This window comes from Eubalaena glacialis, chromosome 9 (genome assembly GCF_028564815.1).
Source record: "Eubalaena glacialis isolate mEubGla1 chromosome 9, mEubGla1.1.hap2.+ XY, whole genome shotgun sequence".
In the NCBI taxonomy this organism is placed as follows: domain Eukaryota; kingdom Metazoa; phylum Chordata; class Mammalia; order Artiodactyla; family Balaenidae; genus Eubalaena; species Eubalaena glacialis.
In genome coordinates this window covers 124,328,003-124,340,677 of record NC_083724.1, presented here as the reverse complement: position 1 = coordinate 124,340,677, position 12,675 = coordinate 124,328,003, and positions in this window count along the sequence as shown.

Below are 12,675 nucleotides of genomic sequence, written 5' to 3'. Positions count from 1 at the left end.
CCGGGTTTAGTGCTTTGTCTCCACTTGTTTGTATTTGGGCGTCTGTGGAGGTAACTGGTCATGTAGTTTTGTTGTCAATATTGTCTATGGGTTTTTGGCTTTCCTGTTTCACTGCCAGCTGTATTTTTGTGAGGGGATCCAGAAAGATTGAAAAACTACCCTGATGCCATAGTTTTGAAGAATCTATAATTCTGAAGAATCTAAATTTGGCAAAATCTTTTTTAAAATCATAAATACAAATAAATTACTTGACATTATTTTACCATAATATCATTAAAGAAAAGCACTCTGGATGGAGAAAAAAAACTATATCTACAAATTCTGTATATTTCAATTAAAAAATAGAGGTGCAAATAGCCTCCATTCAGCAGAATTCATTCTCAGTTTCCCAGAATCCCAGCACATGAGAAATATTTTTCTCAATGCAAAATGGTATATTCTAAAGAGAAACTTCAGTTGAAAGGGTTAACTACTTCAAATTTGTTAAGCAAAAAATGCAACTTTGAAGAAAACTAGAATCAACTTTATTTAAAAATAAATAAATTCTTCAGGAAAAATACAGGATTTTAGAAATAGGTATGTCTAGGAAACTGTTTAAAATTTGTGAATCTGTAGCATATAATAATTATGCAGTTGATTACATTTCAGCAATACTTTTTTAATGCTCAGAGGCTCGATATAATATTAAAAACTTTTGCTTTAATATAAATAAACCTATACTATTTTTACATAAAAAAACTATTGTATAGGTCCATCAATGTAATAAAACCTATTTGTTGGTTAATAAACAAACATGTCAACTAATTAGATAATTTTGATTATTTTGAATGTTCCTTTCATTATGTGATGAATTGGGATTGACATATATACACTAATATGTATAAAATAGATAACTAATAAGAACCTGCTGTATAAAAAAATAAGTAAAATTAAATTTAAAAAAAAGGTTTCTTGGTTTGGAAGGTCACTTGTATGATTCTGGCAGTAATGGACGTTGCAAAACTAGTAGGGTCAACATATGAGAGCCCTTAATAAGATGAAGTATAGCTATTAGAACAAGAAATGTGGGGGTGTTATCAGAGAGGAATTTACTTGGGGTTGAGATTTTGGTAATTATGTAGTTATTGATAGCGACCATGACTTGGGTATAAGCATGAGAATAGGTGGGCTAACCCTGGGAAAGACAATATTTTGAAGGCGAGGGGATAACAAACTTTAAACCTAGGAGGTTGTACTGATGTTGGTAGGAAGAAGGACTAAAAATCAGAGACAGGAGGCACATCTCATCCTTTTGATGCATGAGAAGGAATAAGAGATTGTGCACAAAGACTGTACATTGTAGTCTCATGGCACGTACTTCATTGGATATTATTTGTCCTCTCAAAGTGAACACATTTATCACACATAAAGTTATCTAAATTTCTCATATCAACTCTTACTGGACTACATGTGTTTTGGAGGCTGTAAATCATGAAAGACAAAACGGAACGGTGAGACCACAGGATCCACATAACCTTAGATGTTGAAATGCAACAGGAAAACTTCCATCCATGAGGAAAAAGTGTAAAGAAGCAGGTCAAACTAGATTTAGAAAGCTCTCTCCCTTAATTGGGGTATCTAATACAGGTCCTCCAATTTCTTAAGACTCCCTCACAAAAAGTAGTCTATATTTGTATCTATTAATCATATTAAACTTTCGTTAAGCATGTTAAGCCCATGTGCCAAAACGTTACATTTATTACTTAATTAACACAATAATTCAGTGGAATAATTTGGTCACTGCTTTATAAGAGAACTGAGGTTTACAGTGACTGGGAAATCTGTCCCGTGTCATGTTGTTAGTAGAAGTTAGAACTTGCATTAAAATTCTCATATATTAGAGAATGAACTCTTTTCATTATGTCATGTTGCCTACCGCTTTACATTTTTGTGTAACTTTTAAAATTTTTAATCCTTCTAATGTCAACATTTCTACGTGTACATGACAAATATTCCCCCATTTTCCGTCATTGAGATATAAGGACTAGTAATATAAACTCAGCACATTAAAATATTTGTAATGACATGAGAAGTAACACTTTCCCTAAAATTTCCAAAATATGAGTTATTCATTAAAGAATTATAAGAGAATATCAACTGATTGATTGTCACAAATATTGATATTTAACATATACATTCATGTGCAATAAAATATCCTAGGTTTTGTGTGGAAAATTAACTGTAGGATCACAAAGTTCAAAACCCAAATGTATTATAAGCCAGACAGTGGAGACAAGAAAGGGGGACCATAAATGTAAACATGTAAATACAGCAGTGTGTCGCTCTTGCAGAATTTATTACGTGTGGAAATATGTGTAATGTCAAACACAGATAAAATATATATGTTATATGTAGATTATTCTTCTACATCAATTTTGAAAGCAAGTAGAAAAGTGTGTATTGGGCGATGATGCAAACAAATGAACTCATAATGAGTTCAATCACTTACCCCCAAATGAGTCTCATTAACTGAGAACTGTAATAAATACAAGTTTGCAGAAGTGGAATGGGTTGACTTTGAAAATGAGTTAGTTATTACTCATCACTGAAACTGACTTCCAAAGTGATTATTTAATGGATAGTCCACATGTAAATGTAAAACGTGTAAATGTGACACCATAAATGTGATTTTCGTATGTCCAATTCTTTTTCCAAGTGATTTGTATTGAGTGTTTTGAAGACTTCTTACCTATCCTCATCCACCAGAATACTAATGCCACAGTGATATCTACTGTAAAAGGTACATTTAAATAGCAACTCTTAAGATCAGTCTTGACTCAGAAAATTTTGCACAAGACAGTACTGAGACATGGCAGATGAGAAGAAATTCCTAAACTTGGTGGGCCACATGGATGGCATCTGACAAAAAGCACAGAGAAGTGGATTGGGCAAAGGATAGGAATAAAAATGGGAGTAGGTTATCGTTAAGTCTGATGAGTTTTTTCACAACCTTTTCTGAATTTCTCATGAGATGGGGTAGCTGTGCAGCCGACTGCATCTAAAGAAAAAACACTAAAAATGATGACTGTCTTTGTGTAGCCAGGGCTTAGAAGGTCACGTCTCTTTTATTCTTATTTTGTTGAGACTTTGCATTACGAACAGGTGTTGGAATTGTCAAATGATTTTTCTGAATCTATTGAGATGATCCGGTGGGGTTTTCCCCTTTATTTTATTCATATGCTGTATTGCATTAATTGATTTTGAGCTGCTAAACAAACCTTGTGTTCCTGGGATAAACCCCTTTTTGTATACTGCTGAATTCAGCCTAGTTGTATTTTGTTTAGGATTTGTGCCTCTTTATTCATGAGGTGTTGGTTTACTGTTTGCCTGTGATGTTCATGTCTGGCTTCCTTCCTCTGACCTTCTTCTGGAACTCCCATTACACATACTTCCATTCTTCTCTCTTTGTGTTCTTCAGACTAGATAATCTCCGTTGATCGGTTTTCAAGGCACTGATTCTTTGTTCTGTCTTCTCAAATCTGCTGTTGAGCACCTCTATTGAATTTTTCATATCGGTTATTGTATTTTTCAACCCGAGAATTCCTATTTAAACTTTTCATCTTTTCTTTCTCTTTGACATTCTCGACTGGTTGAAACATTATTCTTATACTTTATTTTGCTTCTTTAGACATTGTTTCCTTAGCTCCTTGGATGTATTTTGTAAACAGCTGAGTTGCAGTTCTTATCTAGACCTTCCTCAGGGACATTTGTGTTCATGTCTTCTCTTCTCCTCTGTGTATGAGCCATACTTTCTTTTTTCTTTGCATACCTCGTACTTTGGCTTTGAAGACTAGACATTTGAATAGTTTGTTTTGGCAAGTCTGGAAATCAGATGCTCTCTTTGAGAGTTTTTAAAGTATTTATAAACTTCTCATTTCACAGACGTTCCTCTCTAGTTTTCAGTTAGTCTGTTGTTTGCCCTAACTGTTTCCTAGGACCTCAGGCAGCGGCAACTAAAACATCTGGCTGTAAGTGTTTTCAACACATGCCACCACCCCCCTTCCAGCTGGGTGACAGCTTTGGCACCGGGCAAGCTCTGAGTCAGGGGAATAAAGATGGGCCTTTTGAGCCAGGCTTCTGTGGAGCCACCGGACAGGTCCAAACAAGTAATTACACATCTTTGTAAATGGGGTCTGTTTGGCTCCTTATGCTACTACGGGGAATGTGGGCTGGTATTTTCAAAGCCACCATGAAGTTGGGAAACAGAAGATGGGAAGGAGGCAAGTTAAAGTACCACAAATGTCACTGTTCTCACCAAGATTCAGTTGTTTTTTCTTGAGTAAGCACAATCTAGGTTGCTGAAAGCCTTTCAGTACTCTCAAATATTGATACTAAGGGGCTTTTCCAGTTATTTTGTTGCTTTTTTGGAAGGGACAGTTTCAGAGTTCCTTACTCTGCCATTTTGCTGATGACTCTATGGTTTTTAATTTGTAACTTTTAAATCATAATTTAATCAACTAAGAAATTATTATAACTTGTGCTAATACTTTATCTGAGAGGTCTATAGACTTTTAGAAAAACATATTAAATGTTAATGTACTATGTCTAAACAAAAATCATATAAGGACGGTCTCCATCGTTTTAAAACAGGTATTTAATTTTTACTTTCGTGGGGATATTTATGTGCAGTATCTTTCAAGGCATAGATATATCCTATAAGATTTCCAGTCCTGTAAACGTATACCAAAATATATATAAAAAATTATTACACGACTCTTCTTTGCTAGTTCTTTTGTGTTCAATGTAACGATTAAATAGGAAGAAGTATCAGCATATTTAAAAAATGACTATTGAACAGGAGAATTAATGTTTTTTTGTCTCTTCTGAAGCATAACAGGTAGTTATGCTGTAGACACATGAAAAAGTGGAAGGAAAAAATGACAAGCAGATAGGAACCAGGCATGAAAAATAAAGAGTAATTAGTTTATCACACGTTGAAATTTTATGTTTAAGAAAGAGGAAACATTTATTTTGGCAGAGGCTGTGAGATGAACGATTTCCAATTTGATGCTAAAATGAACAAAAGATCATTTCTCAAGGGTGGCTGATGGAAGTGTGGTTGCTTCTAAATGTGGGGATGACTCAGAAACACTCTTCTTGTAAGAAAGTCATAATTGCCTGGAATTTTGATACTCTCAAGTAACTAGTGAACAGTATTTTAAACAGGAAAAATGGCAAATCCACTGCATTAAAAATAACTCCGAAAAGCTAATTCTTTTATTCCCACTGTCAGAAGTGGAAAGAATGAATCAGTTTGAATAGGTCCTATCGAATACCCTGTTTAAATGAATACAGCAAATAATGTAAATGCTCCATGGCTTTCTTTTTATTATTAAAAAAAGTCATCTAGATAATAGGCAATTTCATTATGTCAACTCAACCAGTGTGCATTTTTCTATCTTAAAAAGAAGACTTTAGAGCATATATTTTTGTAAAATCACCTTTTCCTTGTTTGGAAAAACAACATGTCAACGTGACTTTATACTATTCTGAGTATAGAATAGTCTAAGCTGATTAGATGGTCAAACGTTCCCTACATGGTTAACTCAAAACCTTTGAATTTCTCCCTATCAATCACCAAGTATCAGAAAATAAAGGGACTATGAAATTATTTATGCTGTCAGAGTAATATAATACTGAACACACACACACACACAAATGAGACATCATTAAGATCCCAATGGGAGCACAATTAGAGAACATTTAAAAGGAATTTATTACTTTCTACAAAATGTGGTTTCTATATTTTCCTAAACAAGTCTTTTTTGAGAAGAATATTAAATAAGTACTTGTACTTAACAGATGCTTATATATAAGATAGTGGGAGAAAAGTTAAGTTAGAATGAGCAGCTGAATGCTGTTTTCCGTGTAATAGAAAGTGTTACAAAACACCGAGGAGACCCTGGGACTTAGAGAGTCAGGCTGTGCCGTTTCCCGTAAGGTGTGTCTGGGCATCAGCGGCCTCACCCCGGCCCAGGTGGGGCTGACCTACATCCACGCGCTCGCCAAGCCTTTCCAGGTGCTGGTCGCCTGCAGAGAGGAAGAGCCAAGGAAAAACATGTGCCTAGCACTTGTTCTGTTAAAATACTGAGCAGCGTATATTTTAAACAATCTACTGGTTTGTTCTCTGGGATTGATCTATCACTTACATCATCTTAGTCATTTAAAAGTAAATAAGGCCATTTATGACCCATAAGCAAGATGACAGGCATTAGATTTATTTTTTTTTATTTTTTTTATTTTTTTAGATTTATTTTTAAAAAATTGCTCGTGTGACATATTATTGGTATTTAATATTAATATCTGTGCCAGGTTTTTAGTCCTAAAAATTTGTAATGGTGTCTCCTAAAAATGAAAATCCCTCTTTTGGTTTGAAAACATGAGATTCTGATTTTCACTGAAAGAAGCATGTGGAAAAAGCAGTCGAATGCATTAAAGGAAGTGACACAAAGATGAAAGAACAGGACGTATCATACACTCAACAGAAAACTCCAATATTTAAATTTATTAACGACATCCACATACTATTACTTTTGTCTCTATGGTTATATTTCTTGGGTACCTTTTGACTTTTAATTTAAAAATTCTGTGTTCAAACTTTTATATTAGTGATGGATTCCATTAATTTTATGGTTTAATAAAATCATATTGAGAGAAAGTAATTTTGAACACCTTGAATAAATGCAAAGATTTTAAAAATAAAGGTCAAATGTTTTATTATAAATTTTAATGTTATTTTAATCTTCATTTCATTTTCTTATTCAAGTGTCACTTTTAAATTTATTTGATTTCATAAGTACATAGAAATATTTTATATTACAACTTATTACCTCTTCAGTAATGATCAGTAGCAGAAGTGCATCATTATAACAAATATTTTATTTTGAACGTGCAAATGCACCTATTAAATGTGAACCACGTAGACTGAAAATCTAGCCTTGAATATATAAAAGTTTGAAACCACACCTCTTGTGTACATTTCTGATCAGGAAAATTTAGAATAAAAACTTTTAAAACATAGATTCATATGCAGAATAAGACTCCATGGATGTTAAAAAGTGGAAGACAAAGAGATAAACTGATTATTTGCACATTTATCATAGACAAGGCAGTATTCTGAATAGTTTTGATGAAATAAAAATAAGGTATTTACATTGTGCTCATGGAACTTATCCTCCAAGAAAATGGAAATACAAAAGAAGCAGCACGTTTCCTCCTTAAAGATATTTCAAATATGTTTGAAGCAAAGTGTCCTGGACAGTTTTTTTGGTTTGTTTTCTTGATTTGATTTTTCAGCCTGAAAATATAAGTAACTTTTATTGATATGATAACCCATAGCTCTCTTGTTTATACTTTGGGAACTTCATTCATGGTGAGAATCTATGGAGCAAATAAATAATCCTTTTTCTTCTCCTTAATTCGGAACCATTGGGAAATGTGATGGCGAGACAGATGGAGCCCAACCCCCTGCTCATTAGCAAGAAAGCAGACTGAGAGCGTGACTTCCTCTCCATGGACACAGGGACTTGCTCAGAACCCGCCCAAGTCAGAAGGACACCCTTAGCCCACAGGCCTCGCCCATGCGGCAGAGACCACCTGACCGCAAGTGTGTGGAATCGAGCACCAGAGCACCTTTGACAGACGGGCTGCATGTAAAATGCAAACCGAAAGAGCCTAAGCCTGACATTCAATTTCTTCTTCCACACTCATCTCTTAGGTAGGTCGCCGCTCCCGGAGGCCTGGGGAGGGAAGAGGCAGCAGGAGCGGCTGGAATGTTTCTCGTATTTGCTTCTCGTGGCGGTGAGTTCTTGGGTGGCAACAGGAGGAGGGAAGGTACAGCCCATCACACCTGTACAGTGCCCCCCCCCCCCACCGAGTTCTGGAGACTCTCAGAACCCTTCTTCCTGTACCAGCTCTGCAGGGACAGCAGCTGTGGTCTCCCTTAGACTGGGAAAAAGTGTTGTAAATTTATACTCAACTGTTAGAAGATGTGAACTTTGCTTGGAACCCAGATCAAAGCGAGTTTGCGGCCCATGTGGGACAGAGAGCATTTAATAGATGTCAGGATGTCAAATTTGGATATTGCTTTATTTAATATCTGCGTTAGAACACTTCATACTTTTCAGTTTTATTGCGAAAACCACAGTTTACATCAAAGAGTGTAAACATGACAGGTATCTGTTTTAAAATAAACATTACTGGTAATTGTTCCTTTGGTGTAACGTAAAACAAAGCTTCTGTCACCACGTTGTATAAGCCATCTTCCAGTCTGAAAAGAGTCTAATATTAGTTCTTAAAATGCAGAAAGCAGTTTACTTCAGTCAAAGGATTACTGACACCTGGAGTTGGAAGAAATATTAAGACCACCTGGTTCAAATCCTTTATTTTTTTTTTTTACCATTGAAATCAGGAAGCCCACACAAGTCAGCTGGTTTTCAGATGTAAGCTCATGATAGGTTAGGACCAGAACTCCATTTTCCTCGTCCGAGTCCAGTGGTCCTTCTAATTTACGATGACGCAATCTGTATATTTTCAAATGAACTACGTTAGTGAAGAATAAATTATAGAGAGGAGTGCACAAATCGTAAGTATCCAGCTCCACGTGTTTTCACAGGGTGAGCACAGCCCTGTGATCCCCACAAATCAGGAACCGTTAGCTCCTCCTGCACCTCAACTCACACCCCACTACACCCTGTGGAGGTGAAGCCTCTCTGGGTGTCTGTCACCAAAGTAATCCTCCCCCCTTATTTCATCTAAGTTCAACCACAGAGTCAGCACTCTTCATGTCTGGTCTCTCACTCAGTGCCACGTGGCGAGAGTCTTCCGTGTTTTTTGCACATGGCGTGTGTTTGTTGACATACGGTGCAGGCTGCTATCTCTTGTGTGGTTCCTGTGTGCACAGATCACAACAGTCCCCGACAACACGGTTCAAGTTTCAGTGTCCGTGACTATGAATTGTGAGTATTTGCATGAACTGGAACCTTCCATGCTCGACATCTGTCCATAAATCACTGATGCACAGCAGGTCACCGACCGTTCCTGTCCTTCCTTCTGAGCACCTCAATCGTCACCGTGCGTCTGGCATCTGGTTCGTGCACAGACAGCCAAGTGTGCAGCTGTGCTTGGGTGACGAACCACATGGCATCCTACAGAAAGAATGATCAAGAGAGGACACTGTCCCATCAAAGACAGAAGTGCAGCAAAGAAAGGTGAGAATGTGACAGTGAGGTGGGTTGTGAGGAGAAGATTTGGGAACGGCAAAGGCAAAGCAGCAATCGGAGGAGACCCAGGCCTGCGTGAAGTGATGGCCTAGACCACACTGAGGAAGGGTCACAAATGCAAACAATAAAACAAAGTCTCTTTAACATTTTTCATTTTCTTACCCTAGGATGGAAAGCTGCTTATGGTAGAAATGGAGTGTTTACTTCTCGTGGTCAGTGGAATAATGGCCCCCAAAGATGTCCCTGCCCCAATCCCTGGAACATGTGACGTGCAGCTGACATGGCAGAGGGGTTTTGCAGTCGAGATGAAGTCAAGGGTCCTGAGACGGGGAGATGCCCTGGATCACTTCCTGGCTCCAGAGTCATCACAGGGTCTTCAGGAGGGTCAGAGTCAACAAGGGATTATGCAGGTGGGCCCGATCTCATCACGTGAGTCCTCAAAAGTGGATAAAAAGTTGATAGTCAGAGGCGAATATGACTGTGGAAGAACCGTCAGAGAGAGGCAGTGCTGCCAGTTCAAAGGCAGAGGAACAGGGCTGAAAGCAAGGAATATTCGCAACTTCTAGAAGCTGAGAAAGGCAAGAGAACAGACCCTCTTCTAGAGCTTCCAGAAAGGAACCCAGCCCTGCAGACATCCGGATTTTAACCGAGCCACACCTGTGTCCGGCTTCTAACCGAGAGAACTGAAGACAATCATGTTGCACTAAGCGTGTGATGATTTGTTACTGTGGGCAATGTAAAACTAAGACACTGCTACTGTGAATTGCATGCCGTCTGGCAGAAACTTTTCCTGTTTGGGGGAGATAACTTTGCAGAATTGAAATAGGATTTAAGTGGATTTGTAGGTAAAATAGCTGGCTGGAAAATGTTGGCGCTGCTGGCATTGCAGCCACAGGAACTTGATAAAGGCAAATGTTGACGTAAATGAGGAAAATGGTTGTGAGAGGACCGAGATGACCCAGAGAAAGGGGCAGAGGAAAGTTCTCAAATAAAGGAAAGCTCAGAGAAAGTTCACGATACTGCACACTTCATGATAACCTCGACTTCAGGAAAATGACACCTTCTGCTGTGTGGAAGACAATATTCACAGAAGACCAGCCACAGACTAGGACAAAATACTTGCAAAAGACACATCTGATAAAGGGGTGTTATCCAAATTATACAGAGAACCCTTTAAACCCCCAAATAAGAAAACAAACAACCCAATTAAAAATGGATCAGAGACTCAAACAGACTCCGGCAAAGATGTCCCAATGGCAAAAAGCACCTGAAGAGATGTCATCAGGGATTTATGTGGCTTTTCCGTGGGCAAGAAGCTCTTTAGAAAAGACGAGGATGTTTCTAGCAGCCAAGTCTGAGTCAGTGCGGACAGGCCGACGGGGGAATGAGCAAACAGGGAAGCGGCCCCGCGCGGCAGGGCCTGGGATACTGCAGCTGCAGGTGGGCAGACATGCTAAGAGGCACTTCAACAGAGAGAACTTCTAGATCACTTAAGTCTCCAAGCCGAATTGCAGTAACATTTTTTACACCTGTGTTACTTTTGTTTTTCAGCCAGGTCTTCAAAGGAACCAAGTTGCACGTGGGTTAAATTGAGTCCGAGGAGGAAGTCAGCGCCTTGGCTGAGGCCGGCGTCCTGCTAAACGCTCCCGATGGGAGGACGAAACTCCACGACCTCCTGCTTCCCCTGGGCCGTTCACCAGGTTTGCACTACCTCTGTTTTTTTCTGTCATTATTATAATTTGTTTCACTCTGTGAATGTTACTGAATGTTTTTGCAATACTGAGGTGGGCTTGTGTTAAAAATGATCAAATACTCTACGTTCGCAGTGATACACAGGCATCTTCTCAGACGTACACACCCTGTGAAGGTGGATTCGTTTACACGGCACATCATGCTCTGACCTGTTTCCCTCTGTGATGGTCTGAACTCTTAACAAAGCTGCTTCCTAAATCCTGGGTGATGCCAGGTAGCGGCCTGGTGATGGTGGCTCTGAGATGAGCACAGGGGGTGGTGATTTGAGGTGATGGATCCAGCTGGGGTTTGCAATTGAGGCTGTTCAGTTCCCATTTTCTCTATGAAAAAAAAGAATTGAATTGATTCTCGTAGAGCTTGTCGGAGAGCTTCAAGTGTCTTTCCTTCCACTGTAAGGGGGAAAGGACCAGTTGTGATGGGCAACCTTTTCCTCAAGGCAGAACTTGGCTCAATGCCCCTATCCATGGTTCACGCCCAGGACAGTCCTGCTTTACATTCGGATCAAAAATTGTTCCTAAATCAAACTTTGAATTGATGCCCCAGCTCTGAGGTTTGCTGACTGTGTCACCTGGGAAGTCACGTGATGTGTGTAGACCTGAGCTTCCCATCATTTAAAATCAAGGTTGTTAATAGAGGCAAAGATGAGATTAGCGATTGACAGGGACGGGGGGAGGGGGATGGAAAGTATCTGGTCAGTGGGTATGGGGTATTTTGGCAGGGGTGATGGTGATGAAAATGATCTGGGGCTAGAGAGCCGTGCTGGTTGTCCAACACTGTGAAGGTACTAAAAGCTACTCAGCTGTACACTTTAACATTGTTAAAGTGGTGAATTTTATATTATGTGAATTTTATCTCAAAAAATATAAGGTGGCTGTACTGCATGATATTCAAGATCCCTGAAAAAAATTTCTCCCTGCACTTTGGCACACGAAGACCTTTGTCCTCGGTAGCATCTGATGCTTTAGCACACAGGACGGGAGTCCCTGCATCTGGCTGAAGTCTACCATGGTTTTATAAATTTTGGCTGCCAAATTTGGGGCATTGGCTTGAATTTGGTTTAGATTTACTGACACGCCTTTGAGGAACATTGAAATAAGTCTGCCATGAGCTGGATTCAGTCCCAAGAGGATGGAAACAATCCTTCCTGCTCCCGGGACTCTGACCATGCCCTTCGTCCTGCCCGTGGAGCCTGAGGAGCAGGACAGCAGCCCCCGGACTCAGGAAGCCGAGGGTCTGCACGGTGGCCTCCCAGTCCGACAGTGGGGACACCTGAGTGGGTAAAATTAAGTAAAGTGAGTAGTCATAGCCGCCTGTTTATTCTTTCTTTGCTAAAGCTTACTTCGTGTTTATTTTTCAAAAATTCAGTGAATATATCAGTATATTTTGTTTATCCTGCATAGCCCTTCTTCGCACACTTACTTAGGAAAGGCACAAGCGTGTTGCTGTGTTAGCTCACTTTCCAGAACCCAGCTCTCCTGAGGCCAACGCTACGCCTTCCAACTAATATTGGCCATTTTCTCTACATCCAGACTGGGCCCAGGGGACCAAGCAAATTAGTATATATGCTAATGCATATTTGAAATGCAAAGTTTTCATTTATATATAAAGGTTATTATATATACGTCCATATACACACACACGTAATGTTTACAATTGTTTGAAT